Raw genomic sequence first — 18,954 nt, 5'->3', positions numbered from 1 at the left:
AAGATGAAATCTGGATTTGCTTGTATCTGTTGTCTCCACTATTGGTGCATTTTTCACAATGCCCAATGCTGGAATCTGAAATTCCAGAGGATGCAAGATGCAAAGATTGATTCCATGTGTTTTTAGAAACCAATGTATCTTTCTCATGTGTAATTTGTCAACAGGAATTATGAGACTCATACAGGCTATCAACTTCAGGATCCTGAGATACTCTCTAGCTGAAGTCCAATCCCTTAAAATTGTATGCATTCAACACCGTATTCCATCTTGTCCTGCAGCTGAATCTATATTTACTTGTCCTAATACTTTATCTAGCTCATATAAAGAAATTTCCTTTCCCAAATCTTTATTCTCTTTTTCTATCAGTGTTTTCCTTTACAGGATTTTTTACTACCTTATTTTTCTTTAAAAATTTCTTGTACATATTGTACTACACTATTCATAATTTTTTCCTGAGTTATTTCTGTTTCTCCCTTTACATTTTTATTTCTCTCATTACACTACCATCTTCCTTTACTAACCTGCTTAACTAACTCCTTACTTCTCTTTTTCCTTGCAAAAATATCTTTGCTTATATAACAATTCTTGTATTTTTTCTTGATTTCTTTCTTAAAATTCTTTTTCTTTGTCAAAGTACTTTCTGTCATTATGTTATAAATCTTCCAATGCATTGTTATATGTTCTTTTATATTTTTCTTTCTCTACTTTCCTTACATCATATCACCACTGTAAAAAAAACATTTTTTATATTTTTCCTTAAATATTATCCGCGTAGGTCTCAACCTTCCATCTCCAAAATGAGGAGCACTCGCCTTCATAATGTGGAACAAATGGGCAAAATGTGGAACATGTACTAACGGATTACTAACAACTTCAACTAGGAAGGTCATAGGATGGTTAAAATATGCTGGTTTTACTTATAAAGAAGACCCTTTAATGAGTTAATATGATTAATTTCTATTTACCATGAATTTCACTTAAAAAAAATTCCTAACACTGAATGTGTGACAGACTCTTTCAATGTGGAACTTTGAGGAACTTTGAAGAACATGAACTTTTTAAGACCCAAAATGAGGTACGTTCCTCCTAATGAGGTACACTTGAGAGGTATGATTTATCCACCATTCAGACCAATTTTTATAAAATATAGTAATACGATTGTTCCATAACTGTATTACTAATCTCTTTCCTTCTTCATTCTATACTTTCTCATTTATCCTTTTTATTCCTTTGCCTATTTTTATATATTCCTTGTTTCCTTCATCTCTAGCCATATTGCAAGATGAATACCTCTCAACTGTACAGATTTTTGCAGAATGTCCAGATTTTTGCCTCATATTTTTAGTCTGTTCCTCATAAAATTTGAAGTTTTCTGACAAATCACTGAGGACTGACGTCACTAAATAATGATATTCATTTGAGTTACAGACTTCATATCACTTAGAAAATGCATGCAAATTCAAAACCTGTCATTCTAGCAACTTTCTAAGTTTGTAAGAGCAATATTTTATTTTATTTTATTTTTATTTTATTTTATTTATTTATTTAACATTTGTTTACCAGGAAAGTCCGACTGGACACGGGTCATTTTTCAGCAGAGGCCCGAGGAGAAAAGCTCCATGAGTAACAGTAAATTTTCATGCACACATTACAATAATCAAAAAAAGTATAAAGCAAAATGTAGCATACATAAGAATATACAAATTTGTTATATCTTGACAACAAAACCTAGGCTTTGAACATAGATAGTACTATTTGTAGGTATGACTTATGTCAAGATATAAGGTTAAGACAGGTCAGTAGGAACAAAGGATTAAACACCGGGGGAGAAGTTGGATATGTTTTGGGTATACTGTGATGTATCAGAGCACTCATGAGGAGTTAGTACAGGAACATAGCCACTTATTTTTTAGATAAGCTTTAAGTGATGGCTTAAAGTGGTTAGTGGATGAGATTGAGAGAATGGAGTTAGGAAGGGAGTTCCATATGCAAGATATATGGTTGGAAAATAAAGATTCTCCTGCAGTGCTGTTGGCCTTGGAGATGGTGAGTAAGTTCTTGTTGTTAGAGTGAAGTAGTCTGCTGGAACTGTAAGGAAGGATGAGATTTTGTAGTGCAGGGGTTCTAGTTCATTGTGTTACAATTTTGTGAGTTAGAGAGAGTTGGTTGTAAAGAATAATGTTGGGAAGCTCAAGTCAGTCTAGTATCCTTAAAGCTGTACAATGATGTGTTATATGGGCAGTCAGATGCAAACTTAGCAATTTTATTATAACATGCTTCTAGCTTAGATAAGTCAGTTTTCCTTCGATTAGTTAAAATTGGAGAGGCATATAGTAGAGTGGAGAGCAGATGGGTTTGTGCCAATGTAATTTTGGCCATTGTGGTCAGGAACCTTTTGTGCCTATATAGACTTCCAAGTTTCATATGGACTTTTTTATAGTTAGGAAGACATGCAAGTCAAATTTTAGGGTCACGAAACAAGCAAGTTGGTCACAAGTACCCGAAACTGCACTGATAAACCAAAAAAAGGTACAAGCCAGATAGCCAGTCCCAGATGATTGTTTATTCCACAAATCCACGAACCAACACAGATAAATCACACTGCAAACCAAAGAACATTAACGTAGTATAAAATATCCTAACGTTTTCATCGTATCACTTCATCAGATGAATACCACAATCAAAATTGACTGTTTAAATAGAAGTTTAAAATGTTGACATCAATGAAAATACAAAAACAATTAAAACCTTGTTAAAATTGTGACGTGTTTGAAATATTTTGTTAAGTGCTAAAAATACACCATATATGTACGTATTTAAAAGAACTGAGAATATTATTCTAAAAACTGAATGTTCACTGTCAGGACCTGATTTTATAAATCAATAAAATCAATAAAATAATAAAGAATTGAATAATATGTAAATGAAAGTGTGTCAAATATATGCAATAAAAACAGCTCCATCTCTTGGTGAAAGTAAAAAGCATTCTTAGAACATGAATATACTTTCCCAGTGTTTCCCTGAGTTGTGATATGGATAACAAAAGTGAAAGCCATAACTGTTCAGTACTAAATCCTTAAAACATATTGTGAACAAATTTAATGTTAAAACATTTTTTAAAAACAATAAATAATATGAATAATATAGATGCAAAGTAATAGTTTAAAATATAAATAATATTGTATATGAGTGATATGTGTATATTTTATAACTTAGCAGCCCTTAGTTTCAAAACAGGCTTTACAGATACCATGTCATTAAGGCCTGGGGGATGACTGGCATCTAAAACCAGCTGCCAGTACAATTCCCTATATTCTAAATGGGTCTCCCAAAGACCACCCCTAGGGTATATGGGTACTACCTCAATAACAAAGAACTTAAAATTGGCTTTCTCACAGGTTAAAGTGTGTTTAAATAAAGCATTATTGTCATTCTTTTTCCTTGTATCATAACCGTGTTCATAAATTCTTTGTTTTAACCGTCTCTCAGTTTTGCCTACATAAAATGAATCACATGAGGCACATAAGGCTAAATATACCACCCCTGAGGTGTTACAGTTTGCAAACCCATTTGTATTAATGTATTTGCTTCTACTTTTTATATGAAGGGTCTCAAGGTTCAATATATTACAACAGTAACCACAACTACCACACTTATGTGTCCCTTTCTTGTTGTTGTCATATACATTGTATAAATACTTATGTGCACCCCCTTCCAAAATATTTTTTAAATTACGTCCTTTTTTATAAATATACTGCAAAGGTCTCTCAAAAATAACTTCTAAATCTGAAATTTTTGCAAATCTAGACCATTCAGTACTTATTACTTTTTTAATTACGTTGGTTTCACCCATATAAGTCATAGTAAAAGCAGACAGAAATTTCTGCTCTGTGTTAACATGTCCTGAGTTTACAATTTCTGTGTTAGTAGTGGGCAATCTTATGCCTAAAATGGGAGCAAATCTATTGCTCCTACCATCCTTTACTTGTGCATAAATTTCTGTTAACATTTCATTTGGATAACCTCTAGTTTTTAACATATCTATAATGATTTCACTTTCTTCTTCAAATTCCTTGTCAAAAGAGGTCATTCTACTTGCTCTAATTAGTTGACCTTTAAAGACCCCTCTCTTTTGGTGTGGTGGGTGGGCGCTATTAAAATTTAAAATTAACGACAATGAATTGGTATATTTAGACATTAATTTAGTTAGAACAACAGATGGATTTAAGTCCAGAATACACAGAAAATCAACCTTTTCCAACTCTTATTTACATTTTAATAGCGCCCACCCACCACACCAAAAGAGAGGGGTCTTTAATTTCCTATAAATTCAACTTCTCTTTAATCTTGTCATATTACTGCAACCTTTATACTTGTTATATTACTGCAACCTGTCATCTCACCTTGTATCTAAATCTACATGTTGCTCCCAGCTGATGCATTCTGCTTCTTAGAACTAGTGCCCTGGCACAAAACATTTATCAAAATTGTTAATACTGTAAATAGTTGAATAGAGTCTTGTGTGAGTTACTTCTTTATTTCTTTTTTAATTGTACAATTCCTACTCTTGCAAAGATTTTGGAATATAAATCCTCACTCTATGTTATAGTTTTGCTAAATTACTTTTGCACTGTTACTATGCTACATGGGAATAGTTCTCTTCATGCTTATAATTTGTATCTTATTGTGCTATTTTTTGTTATTATTATTTACTAGTATATAGTGGAGCTTTTCTCCTCGGGCCTCTGCTGAAAATGGACATGTATCCAGTCAGACTAGCCCGGTCAACAAATGTAAAATAAATAAATAAATAAATAAAATAAATTATGACAGAAATGTATTTTATCCTGTTTTATTTGTTTTGTTTTTTTGCCTTATTTCTAAGTTCTTGATTCTGTTGTTTAGAAAGTCTTATGCCATCGTTCCCAGGCTTTATCTCTAGTTTTCAGAAAGGCCCTAGTGTCTCTGCTTAAGCCAGAGGGCATAGTTTGATTTTACTCTGATGGTTCTAACAGGGGCATGCGCATTTAATATATCTAAGAAAGATTTATTAAAGTGGTTCACTGCATCATCTAGGTCAAGGTATTTGAGTGGAGTCCAATTGCACCTTTGTAAGTCAGCTAGGAAGTTGCCAAGATTAAAGTTATGTTTTTTCTGAGTTGTTTAAACATAGTAGGTTTTGGTGGGAATATGTGTTGTTGTATAAGAAATGTGGGTAGGTGGTCGCTCAGACCATCAGGAAGGCAACCTGATTGGAATGAGTGAGAGGAGTTATTTAATAATATCCAGTCCAAGGTGTATTGTTTTTTACTAGCTTTATTTATTCGGGTAGGTTCTTGAATAGTTTGTATAAAACCATGCAAGTTTATGTGATGGATGGGGTGATCTGTATCACATGCAAACCAGTCTAAATTAAAATCACTCAGTATGAATGTCTCTTGACTAAGGGTACTACTTGCCCAGTGCAATATACATTCTATAACTGGGACATTATTTCCAAGTGGGATACAGCAGCTAATTATACAGATTTAAAATCTGTCACTATTTTTGAACTTTTGTCCCCCCAAAATTTTAGACTTTGTCCAGATTTCTTGCACTAAGAGGTTGAGAGGTATGAATGCTGTTTCAACTGCCTCCCCCTCTCCTGTAACTAAACCATCTGGTACTATAAAATAATCTATTTCAGTTCTCTACATACCCCTTTTGTAAATCCATGAATTTTTGTCCCAAAATTTTAACTTACTACATCTTATAACTTTTCTTATAGCATTTTCTTTATTTTTAAGCTTGCCTCTTAAATTACAATTGAAGCCTCATGTTATTATAATATTCATATTTATCATTACATAGTCTAAAATCTGATTAAACAAGTTTTTCCTTTGTTTACAATTAATATAAGCATATCATGTTACAATTCCATATACTTGCTCTTTCCATTTTAAATCTACAATGGTTCATCTTCCCATTTTTGCTAAAGTTACATCTAATATCTTTACTGTATTTGTACAGAAAATGGCTATTCTAGAACATCTCTCATTTCCCAAATTTCAGATTACCTCTCCTCCCCATAGTTTCTCTGTTTGTAATCTTTCTTCATTTGTTAAAAATCTTGTGTCTGCTAATAGAATTACATTGACATCACATATTAGTATACCATTCCAAAATCCCTACTCTTCTTACTATATTCTTAATACTATTCATGCTTACAGAAAGCACTCTAAAATGTTCATCTTCCCTTTTCCTTAGATTCGTGATCTCATAAGTTAATAGCCAATTACTAGGCTAGCTTTCTTATTAGGCCATTCTAAGCCTAGTCAATTTCCCTCCCAAAGGTGAGAATGGGACACTGTACCTTGTGTCTGTAGGTCACAGACCTTAACCATTATACCAATCCCCAATCATCAGCTGTATATATTCTCTCATCCATTTCCTTTTTTTTATTTATTTTTTTTATTTTGTACGTCTCCCTTTAATCTATTTAACATCTGTTTACCAGGAAAGACTGATTGGGACACAGCCCATTTTCAACAGAGGCCTGGGGAGAAATGCTCCAGACGCATGTATTTTGAATGTGGGAGGAAACTGGAGCACCCAGAGGAAATGTTTCCATGTGAACACAGGGAAGACATGCACCTCCACACAGAAGGCACCCCAGCCCAGAACTGAACTGGAGAACATCTTGCTGTGAGGCAACAATGCTAACTGCTGTACCACTGCATTTCTTTTTCTGTCTTTTACTTTTTCACCAATAGAATTTTTTGTCTTTTACAATCTGCCAATTTATGTCTTCTTCACCGCTTATTTCAGAACCGTCTTCTATGTACTCTTTATTATTTTCATTCATCTAATTTTTCTTCTATTTCTATTAGTTCTAAAATTTCTTAGTTTGCACATTGCCTTCCATTTCTTTTTCTTTTTCCTTACTCTTATTTCCATTTTGCAATCCATCCAATTCTGTTATGTTTGTAACATTTCAATTCACATCAACCAAGCAACCACAGCTTTGGTTAATCCTACAGCTGCTAAACATTAGTTAATTCCCATCCTACTGTTTCTGATAAGGATGGGAAGATTATTGGCATGTATGGGGAAAAGAAAAGAGTATGCTTCTGCAACTGTGATTTTCAGAATTTTGAATCGTCAGTCACATATGTTAAGGTTTATCCTGACTAATTCTGAAAGTATGAGAACTCTTTGCAGTTTCTTCTTATGAGGAAAAATCTGCTTTAAATGGTTTAATTTCTACCATTTACAATTCACAACTCATTATTTAAAGTTTGTGTATGACTCTGTTGATACTTCTTCTAGGTCTATGCCTTCTGGTACTGTTTTGAGGAGGTCTGCCTGGTTGCATTCTCAGAACCTCCCAGATTATGTGAAAAAAATGAGATATTAAATTCTCATCTGGATACAGATTTAGCTTTTATTCCATCTGCTGAAGAGGTTATCAAAAAAGTGTGATGAGAAGGTTAACCTGCTATGGGGTATCACTAAGATTTTTTAACACTCCTTTTCCAATTTTTTAAGAGATTCCATAACCCCTCATTCAATTTTGTCAAGAAACAAATTAAACAGTCTCAGCAAAATGTTGGTAAACAGATGTTTCATAAGAACTGGCAAGAGAGTTCCAAAAGGAATACAGGACCCCCAAAACTAAGGATAGCCCAACAAGTCAGAATGACTATTTAAGGGTCATTGCCCCCACCCCACCCTGGCAGTCCATTTTCCCTTCCAGAAAGTCTGAATTTCCACTTCTTTCTTTGGCAACAGATAGTTTCCAACAAATGGATTCTGAAGATCATTCATCAGGGTTATAGATGACAGCAGGAGGAAATTATTCCTTTCCACTGGATAATTCCTCATCCACCAGACCAAACTTCTCTGTTTCTCCCTGTCCTTCAATACATGTTGTCTCAGTGAGTGATACAGCCAGTTCCTCCTTCCCAGTTTAGGAAAGGTTTTTTATTCAAGGATGATTTTGGTGCCAAAGAAAGAAAATGCTGGGAGACCAGTTCTGGATATTTCTTTCCTAAACCAATATGTGATAGTGCCCAAGTTCAAAATGCTGTCACTTTACAACCTGTTACCCTCTTCCTCATTTAAGTTTCATGGTAACACTAGATTTAAAAGATGCTTATCATCACATTTCTATTTATCCAAACTTCATGCATTTCATAAGGGTTTATGTGTTTGGATCACATTATCACTTCTTTGTCTTATCCTTTGGACTATCCACTGCACCAAAAGTGTTCACAAAGGATCTAGCTTCAATTATAGCTCATTACAGACCACAAGGATCATAGGATCATAGGAAGTTACAAGGATATTGGCCCTGAGGCCCCTATAAGCCTAGCCAAGAGTTTAGTCCATGTTTAGACAAGTTAGCACCCAACGCCCCTGTCCAGCAGGGACACAAGTGTAATCCCAGGGGTGTATGTTCTGTTTCCCATCCAGTTATCCAGATTGCGCTTGAAAAGGGATAATGAGGTACTCTGCTTGCCATGAGCAGGGAGTCTATTCCACAGATGAGGGAGTTTCTGGGACACAAATCTGTCCCACCAACAAATCCTATTGATGTCACAGACCAAACTGAGATCGCACATATGGGTTACTCGAGTGGAGCTTGACTTGCGGATATGCAGCAGTCCCACTAAGATGGGGTCTGAGATTGCTTTGTATGCCAGACACAGGCCACCCCTGAAGAGTCTGTATGAAACTGAGTAAAGGGACAGGACTTTTACCCCATCTGTGTAGGGTAGATGTTTGAGGCCCTGGATTCTTCTGCTGAGGAACCTCTGTGGTCTTTCCAACTGCTACATGTGCTTTCCGAGCTACATGCAGAAGGGGGCGTTGTACTAAATAATTGGCCTTTTAAGGGATGAATACAGGGATGTTATGACCTCCTTGTCCATGGATGAGATACCCTTACTTATGAGGTGGGCCATGTGCAAACGCTTTCCGTACAACAGAAGCTACACGGTGGTCAAAAGTCAGGTTGCTATCAACCTGGGTGCCAAAATCCCTCACGACTGATTGCGTGCTTAGGACATTGTTATTAATGTGATAATATGTGGGGAAATCACTCTCCCCAAAGGGGATGATGATGCATTTTTTGGCATTCAGCTTGAGCCCATATTTCTGGCACCAGTCATTTGTTTGGGTGAGACCCTCTTGGAGGATCTCCACATCACTTGGGGAAATGATGACTCATTATGGGTCTACTGCTTGAGATGGCTTCCCCTGTTTTGATTTGGTGGGTTCTAGCAGTGAGTCAGTTTGCTACCCATCTGATAACATATGGATTGATGCCTAGTTGACAGAGTTTATCTATCATGCCTGAGTGGGGAATAGTTTTAAAGGCTTTGGCCAGGTCAAGGTAGGTGGTGTGCACCATCTTCCCCTTGTCCATGGCTTTGGTGACTGTCTCAAAGAAGTCGACCAAATTTAACAGACATGACCTCCCCTTGACAAAGCCAAACTGTGTGGGGTTGAGTGTTTGGAGGTTGCCAATGTCCCTGTTAATGAGGTCCATGATAATCCATTCCTTGGCCTGCAGATCAGGCTAGTTAGGTTGATAGGTCTATAATTTCCCCAGATAGGTGGATGCTCCACCTTTGTATAAAGGGATGACAGTGGCTGTCCTCCATTCAGCTGGGACAAAGCTGGTACTCAGGCTTTGGTTGAATAGGGTGCCTAATGGCACTGCAAGTTCATGCCTGAGTTCATGTAGGATGCAGCTTGGGATGTTATTGCGTCCCATGGCGGCTGTATTTTTGCCTTTGAGAGGGCAGTGATGACCTGTTCCCTAGAGATAAGGGGAGGGTGGCAGGTACTGGGGATGTCCTGATTTACTGATGGGGGGACAGAGGGGTGAAGTTTTTGCTGAATCGGTCAGCCAGTAGGTTGGCTATATCTACAGCATTTATGTATGTGGTGTCCTTGACCACCAGTTCTGAACAGATCTGGGTACTTCCTTTGAGATTGCAGACATATGTGAAGAAGGCTTATTATTGCCTCTAGTAGATGTGGCCAATTTGGACTCAAAATTGTCTTTAGATGATTTCACTAGTGCTCTTATTTGCTTGTTAGGCTAAGGAGAGGTTGCTTCCAAGAGGGCACCTGCTCCTTCTTGGTCCTGGACAGCAATTTTTTCCTTTTTTTATATAGTACATTTATTGCAGATGTCCACCAGACAGGTTTACTCTTCCTTGCAGAGGATGATTTTGTCCTGTCGGGTATTCCTAATTCCATGCATCTATACAAGTGCTTGTATAGTACTTTGGTGTAGATTTGGACATTGGTGCCAGTTCCAACAGAGGGGGAGAGGGCTGTGAAGCTGTTTATACCATCCCACAGGAGATTGTAATCAGCTTTGGAGAAGTTTTTTTTTGTTTGACCCTAGCTAGAGGGGAGTCAGGGGAGATGCTGACTTTGAAAGTGACCGCTTTATAGTCAGATCTTACCAGGGATGATGATACTGTAGGGATGCGGCAGTGGTTGCTCATGTTGGTTAACACCAAGTCCAAGATATTATCACCTCTTGTGGGGGTATCATCTAGCTGTTCCAAGGCATTTGCATTGTTAAAGTCAAGGAATCTCTGGGCATTTGCATTCTGGCATGAGTAGTTTTTCCATTCTATGGTTGGGTAGGTAAAGTTGCCTTGGATCAGTCTAAAGGGTTGAATCTTGATAGATTTGAAGAGGTCCAGATAGGTTTAGTGGGCATCTTGAGTCAAGTTTGGGGGCCTGTAGCTAGCTATGATTTGATCAGAGGTCTTGTCAATGGTTATCTGCACCTGGAGTGTCTCCTGTGCATCATACTGTTTGACCAGCCTGGAGGTGTGTGTCTTTAATATATATTGAAACTCCACCTCCTTTAGCTTTGCTGCCCACAGTTTGGGGTCTGAATGTATGATAGGATGAGTAACCAGGTAAAGCCAGTGTGCTCTCCACAGCTTTGAACCCGGTTTCTGTGACTGCACAAATGTCAGCATCTTCCAGGGTTAAGAATGCTTGCAATGAGTGCAGTTTCATGTTTAGACTCCTAGCGTTTAGCAGCATGACCTTTAATTTGCATTTTGTTGAAATTTTTATGTTGGTTTTATCAACCTCAGGACTTTTTCTAAAAAAAGGCACTATGGGGGCAGCAAGGGCCTTTGCCAGAAGCCTGAAGCCCAAGTGAGACAGATGCAGGTCATCTCTAGCAAAGCATCATGGTCTGTCAATCATATCTTCCCAGGCTGTCAGGTACTGGATTCTCCTGGAATGACACCAGAAACTAAGCCAATTGTTAAAATCAATCATTTTTGTTTGTATTGAGGCATCATTCTGGGTGATAGTAGAATGCTGCTTAAGGCTAGGGACATACCTGCCTGAGAGACATATTAAGCAAGTTCAATCATGTCTCTCTTCATATAGTCCAGGGAGGTACGTCTCAAGTCGTTCACCCCAACATGGACTATGACAGAGTCATAACAGTACCTGTTGTTGAGAGACTTGAGTGCGAGTGTGATATGGCGGATTCTGGCACCTGACAGACAACTAACCATAATTTTTTCCTTATCCAGCCTGGTGAGAAGCACATCTGTTTGTCTCACAATGGAGTCTTCTATGACAAATATGTTGAGTTTATGATTAGGCTTTTGTGGTTGCGAGACACAGGTGTGTGGACTGTATGTAGTATGTGGTGTGGAGGGTTGTGGAGTTTGCGTGTGTTTTTGCCTCTGAGGTTTCCTTTGTCTGGGTATATTTTTGTTGAGAACCTACACATATGTGGATGTGTGTTGTGTAGTTGTGGGTGGTGTTTGAGGTATTTTCAGGTGTAGTGATTGCATTGATAACCTTCTCAATGCCAGATACACTGGCTTATGAGGGAGAGAGCATAAATTCTAGGTTCTTAATGTAATTGCATCTCTCACAAATTGTGTTCCTAGGTGGTAATAGATAGTTGTCCATGTACATGAGGCAGTTGCTACACTGTCTCAGGATGCCTATATCAACAAGGCTGGCAGAAGAAACCATATGAAATTGTTCATCTATATTTGTCAGAATCTGAGGGAGAGATGCCAGGGAGAGCTAAGGGGTAGGCCTAAAGCCCAAGTGCTTAAACCAAAACTAAGAGGCTTAGAACAACACTAGCAATTTAAACAGGCTAAAAACAAGCAGTAATAAATGTAGCAGAAAATATAAAATTGAACTCTTTAGAGAACAAGTAGCCAAAAAAGCAAGATGAAGTAATAGAGTAGGAGGAGGAAACACAAATACTGTAAAAGCAGCTGAATAATTTTTTTTTTGTAGAGTGGAAAGGAGGAATAAAAGATAATTCAAGGTTAAGAAACTAAGGGGTTCACCTTCTCAAATGCTCTTTCTCTATTAAGTAGAATGAGCTAATGATACTGGACTGGGATGAGTGTCCCAGATCAAATTTACAGTAGGGGTGGGCAATTGCAAAGCCACCAAGTTTAAGAACCAGACAACAAAAGGGAGGGACAGTGGGGAACAATGATACAGCTACTAGCTACACTATTTTAGGCAGAAAACACTACAGAAATGTTTATCACAACAATAAAATAGCAGTGAGATACTAATGAAAGTTTTAAACAGAAAAAGGAGCAAGGAGGCTCTACAGAATGCTTTTAATTCCAAACAAATCAGTTATATGATACACTCCTTGGCAGGAAAATCAGAACACAAAGAGATGCTTGACAGATGGAGAAAATTTCCTATCAATACCTTTCACACAGTGAAACTAGCTAAGAAAGCTTTACAAAAAATGAGACATTAACAAAAGTGATTTAACAGGCCCAGTAAGACAGACAATTGTAGTACAGAATGAGAGTAGTTTATAGCAATAAAATACAGTATAAAATAGGCAGCAGACAATAAAAATTCCAATAAATGGTAAGAATAAGCAATAACTAGTAAAAATAAGCAAGAAAACAGGATACTTATTGTTATATATCACAGATCAGAGTTGTGGTCAGTGCCCCTCCTCTGTTCAGCTCTGTTTTTTCCATACTTAGCAGAATTGCTTATCTTTGCAGAGTTTTTTTTCAAACTGTCAGAAATCTCTTACTTGGGTGAGCGATTTCTTATACCAGCTGGGATGCTAAAAGAATATTTAAAAATCTTTATTGACTCCATCACACAGGTTTGTGTTCCTGGGGTGTCTGCGAGACACATAAGTTCAAAGAACTTTTCTTCCACAGGAAAAATAGATCTATACCTCAATCTATTTCAAAGATTTTCCACTCAGACTTCTTCACTCAGGTTTGTCACTGCGAGGGAATACATCAGGTTTTAGATCACATGGCATCTATGATTCTCGTGACACTCCTGTCAAGACTCCACATGAGAAAGATACAACAGTATCTGAAATCTCTTTGGTCCTAGCACAAACACCCATTATCCTTTCAAATCTCAGTTCTGGTGTTTGTCAGAACAGAAATCCTTCAGTTGAGAGAGCACATTTCCCTAAATCCAGGTCTCCCCTTCTCCCTTTACCCCTGCTCCAAAGATGTCAGTTACCATAGACACCACTGACTTTGTTTGATGAGCAGTTTCAGAAGGAAAAAATACAAGATGCTTGGGACACTAAGAACAGATGCAAGCATATAAATATAAAAGAGATGCTTTCTCTGATTAAGGCACTCAACTTTCTGAATCATCTTTGGTCCCCTGATCCTCTTCAAGTTGTTACAGACAATACAGCAATCATCTGTTAAATCAACAAGCAAGGAGGAACTAGGCCATACCCCCTTTGCATACTAGCTATGTTAGCTTGGAATATAGCTTCATAGTACAATCTCACTCTGTAGGCATCCTACATCATTTCAGAGTAAAACTGTATGGCAGACAGACTGAGCAGGACAAAGGCAGACCATCACAAATGGAAACTAGATCAAGGAGTCTGTCAAGATTTGATCCATCTATGGGGAGTTCCTCAAGCAGACCTTTTTGCATCCTCTCTGAACAATAAGCTGGCACAATACTGCTCCAGGACTCCATGCAAGAAGACCTGGAAGACAGACACCTTTTCCTTTCTTTGGACAGGAATGTTTCTTTATACTTTTCCACCCTTTCCACTCATATCCAGGGTACTTTTGAAGATTCAGAAAGAATCCCAAAAAGTAATTGAGGTAATTCCCTTCTGGACCAAGCCACAGTGGCGCATCCTTCTTTTGGAAATAGCCAGAGGCAATTACCACAAGCTTCCTCACAGAATGGATCTACTTACTCAACAACAGGAGTGTTTGATACACCCCAACCCCAATCAACTTCAGCTGACTGCCAGGATGATAGCATCTTTATTCCCTTTAGGCAGCTGTTTACTGAGAACATGCAGCAAATACTAATGGAAGCAAGAAAATCTGCTACTAGAAAATTGTACATTAGCCAATGGAAAATGTTTTAGAGTTGCTGCCAACAACATAACCTGCACAATTCAAGGCTAGTGTTTCACTGGATTAGAATATTTGTGTGAGTTACTATCTTTTGCCCTTTCTCACTACTACATCAACGTTCATTTATCAGCCTTTTCAGCATTTCTGTCCATTGATCCTCCTCTTTCAATGCATTCCCATGTCAAAATGTTTTTGAAAGGGGTATTGCATAAGGCACCTCCATGAAAACCGGTGTCTCATCCTCGAGATCTTAATTTTGTGTTAGAGAAGCTGACACTTGCTCCATTCGAACCAGCTCATCAGGCTGATCTGAGGTTCTTAACATGAAAAACTGTTTTACTGATTGCTCTTTCTTCTTCAAGAATAGTATCTGACTTGGAGCTCTTATGGTGAGTCAACCCTATCTCATTTTCAACAGAGGCAGGCTTTCTTTGAGGACTAATTCTTCATATTCATTTCAATAGATTCCCACCAAATATCTAAGTCCTGGAATTCCATGCCTCAGACAATATTAAATTCTAGCAACACATCCAAATTTAAACTACTGCTTAAGGAACACCTAACCAAAAACTGGTTTGCTCCTGCACTAATCCAGGCTGATTATTCTGTCTTTCCTTGTTCTTACAACCAAAATATCTCTTCCGTTACTAAATTCTAACATCCAAACTATCCCTTCTCTCACAGAATTCCAATTTCTCTTTACCTATCTCAAGCTCACTACTGCTCCTATTTTTATCTACCTATCTCAAGCTTCCTACAGTTTCATCATATTCCCTCCTTCTTGCACTTTACCTCAATATTGCCTTAGCTATCACTGTTTAGAACAAGTAACGCTAGCATAGCAACAATCAGCCATATTCTTGTTCATATACCATACATGTATCTCATAAATACTTACCACCAACACCATTTATCTATGATAACACAAGCTATTTCATACTAGTTTGTTAGCTTTGTTTTTTCCACTTTATATTGCTCTCTCTCAGTTTTTATTGTTTATGTATAAACTATTTGCTACCTATATTTACCAACGTTATGTATTCTTGATTGTCATCAATTTCTTGTATTGTTTGTAATGTGTTTTTGTAATAGAGCTTTTCTCCTTGGGCCTCCACTGAAACAGGGCCATTGACCGAGTTGGACATCCCCAGTAAACAAATGTAAAATAAAATAAAATAAAACAAATAAATAAATAAATAAATTTATGCCTAAAGTGGTATTTAAGTTTATTTTAAGCCAAACTATTCATCTCCATATTTTCTTTCCTGAACCTAAACATTAAGGAGAAAAGATACTCCATACTTTAGATATCCCCAGACAACTCAGTACTATCTTGACAGAACAAAATCTTTCAGATCTTTGGATCAGCTGTTCATTTCTAGTGAAGGTAAGAAGGGACAACCAGTGTCAAAATAGACTACATTGCTTCTGCATTCATTAGAGGTGCAGTTAGATTTGTTTTTTCAAGCAATGTGGTTTATTATTCATTATTTATTGATTTATGTATGAATGTCCCTTTAAGAGGAATTATGGTAATATTGGGTAATCATTATTCAATTATTGTTTTTAGGTAGTGATATATAAGCTGGTAGTTGCTGATTGATTTTTATTCTGAGGAAGTCCTTTTCTTAGGGATGAAAGTGCTCAATACACTTTGGTATTCTTCCTTTTTGTTTTTCTTCTCCTCACCATAACAAATCTGTTCCAGGCAATATCAAGGCCCATTCTTCCAGGGCCTTGAATTCATCTATGGCTTTTTGGAAAGGGTTGGAATATAGAAGTACTCTATATGCATGGTTCTCTGTACATACTTTTGCAAAGCACTACAAGCTTGATTCCTTCTCTAGTTGTAGATTATTCGGCTTTGCTAGCATCAATATCCAGGGGTTCCTGGACTCTTCTCCTTCCACCTCCCAAATGTCGCAGGCTAGGGTAATTTACCCATATAAGGTTACTGTAACAGTGATCAATATGATGAACATAGTACAGCTGTATAAGTAAACTTACCATAGCAATAGATGTTCAAATGATCATTGCTGCAGTAGCTGCTCCCTCCCGCCACCCCCCTTTTTGTTTTTGTTTTTTTGATTTTGCCAGAGTAAATATATATGTATATATATTTTAACATGTAGCTATGTATACACACTCAGTCTCTCTTTCAGTTGGCTGCAAAACTCTGAAGAGTTTACTGCTCAAGCCTGTGTTTTTAGGCAGCTCATCTCAAGCTGCCTAAAGGTTTGAGTATGTGCAAGGTGCCCTGAAGCTTTGGAAGCTGGGTGGGCATTACATCTTTGTTATGAAATAACCCATATAGCTAAGGCTACTGAAGCAGTGATCATTCAAATAACTACTGTTATGATAAGCTTACTAATGCAATTGTAGTTTTCTGTGTATTGTTACTTGTCTCAGGTAATGGCTGGAAAGGGTCTTACACCAGTCCACCCTGCCGGCTCTCAAAATAAATAAATACATACATACATATATACATTTGTCCTGTATACAATCATCATAAAAGTCATTTTCAGTTCAGAAAAATAGGTAAGGACTACAGTGCTTGTCTTTTTGAAGCACATATATGAAATGGCTGAAGAAATGCAGCTTTCATATACTTTAAACATATTTATTAAATCACAATTGCAACAGTGACATAGGTACACATATATTAATAGAAAGGAAAACAAACCATGTTGCTATTTCTGGGTGTTTTCATGCAATATACATTCTTAACCATTATGATTTATTCCAACATTATATAAATTGCTCAATACCTATAATCCCTTATAGGTTCGTAGCTTCATTGATACTTACTGTCTGTGATCTGTGAGCATTTTAAGAAGCCTTGCTTTAAATTCCCATGGTAGTTTTATGTACAAATAACCCAGAGACTGGCAGAACAATGATATGTTGGGAGATTTACATGTTGCTTCTATCCATGAGGGACAAGGTGGATGAACTTGCAGTTACCCATCCATTCATCCAAATTACATTTGAACAAGATAAGAGAAGTATTTTGCTTTACGTGGAGTGGAAGACAATCGAGTAGAACCTGCATTCTCCATGAGACATGCCTATAGTAGTATAGCTAGGGTGGTGCAAAGTTCTAGGGGGTATGATTGGCTATCCAGTCCCAATTGCTTTTTAGTGCATATTGCAATCAAACCAGAGCACTGTAGCACTCTATAGGTGGTCTAAACTGTAGCAACTGCTAACATTGAAAAGAAACAACATTTTTTTCTATAAACTAAAACCTATGCACTGTAGCACTCTGTGCATGGTATAAACTCTTAACAACTGCTTGCTGTGTAGCAAGTAGTCTGCTACAGATTAAAAGAAAAATATATATATATATATATTATTTTTATCCATAACCTAAGCACTATAACACTCCATGAGTGGTATGAACTGTAGCAACTGCTTGATACAAATGTACTGACAAGATTGCTACAGTTTAAACATAATTTTTTTTTTTTTGGTATATTTTAAGCACTGTAGCACTCTGTGCTCTGTGTGTATAAACTGTAGCAACTGCTTGCTGCAAATGTAGCAGTTTGTTAGAGTTTAAGGAAAAACAAGAGCTTGTTTTGTTTTGCTTATTAAGAAGGAGGATCATGGGCAGAGCGTAGAAACGGGCCCTGGTACTTGATTGCAGATCTTTTTTTTTTTTCTCCTAAATAGGGGCATCATATCAAGGAATGTCTCCAGGTGCTAGATGAGCCAGCTATGCCTCTGCACACCTGTTACTCTAACTTGTTCTATTTATGTTGAAGAAGAGATTCAGAGCCTTTAAGTGGGTGTTTATACAATCACTGGACTTGTGAATGTATAATAGGGTGGACAGGACAGAGTCTGTTGAGGCTCTATATGCAAGGCAATAGTCACCTCTCAGTAGCCTATATGATACTGAAAAGAGACACAAGTATTTCAGATGGCCCACATAGTTTTTATGATTTAAGCCCTTGATCTTCTTAGTGAAGAAGAGTCATGTTCTCACAAAAGGAAATACTGCCAGCCCAGCTATTTGGAATTTTGTAAATAATCATATGTTATTTGTGAATATCAACGTGATTCATATGCTTGTCTTACAAATGTATTAGAACTGTATGTTATGTGTATATTAAACTGCTGGTACAGAAGTGTGTGTTGAACAGGGTTTGTACAGTACTGATCCTAGATGTGTGACCACAGTGTATCCTGCTGGATTAGAACAGAAATGTATTTAAACTATTGTACCTGTGTAAATGTATATGTTTTTAACAGTGGGAACTTGAATGTTAAACTTACAAAACTTCAAGAAAATACTTGAAATTAAATTATTTTATGATTGTGCTATAAAAGTTAGTTTCAATATAGCAGGAAGACAGGATATGTAGAACTAGGATGGCTTCTGCAATGTTTTGCAAGTGTTTTTATTATTTTATGTCTTCCACCAGTTGCAAAGATCTGAGAGATGTGTATTTTTCACAGGGAGATGCTAAAATGCTGGCAGTTTCTAGCAATGGGGGTTTTCACCTGGGATAGTCAGATGACAAAAGTGATGTCATCCTGCAAGTAT

The sequence above is a fragment of the Protopterus annectens genome, chromosome 13.part0 (genome assembly GCF_019279795.1).
Source record: "Protopterus annectens isolate FY-2018-M chromosome 13.part0, PAN1.0, whole genome shotgun sequence".
In the NCBI taxonomy this organism is placed as follows: Eukaryota; Metazoa; Chordata; order Ceratodontiformes; family Protopteridae; genus Protopterus; species Protopterus annectens.
This window is presented reverse-complemented; position numbering follows the sequence as displayed.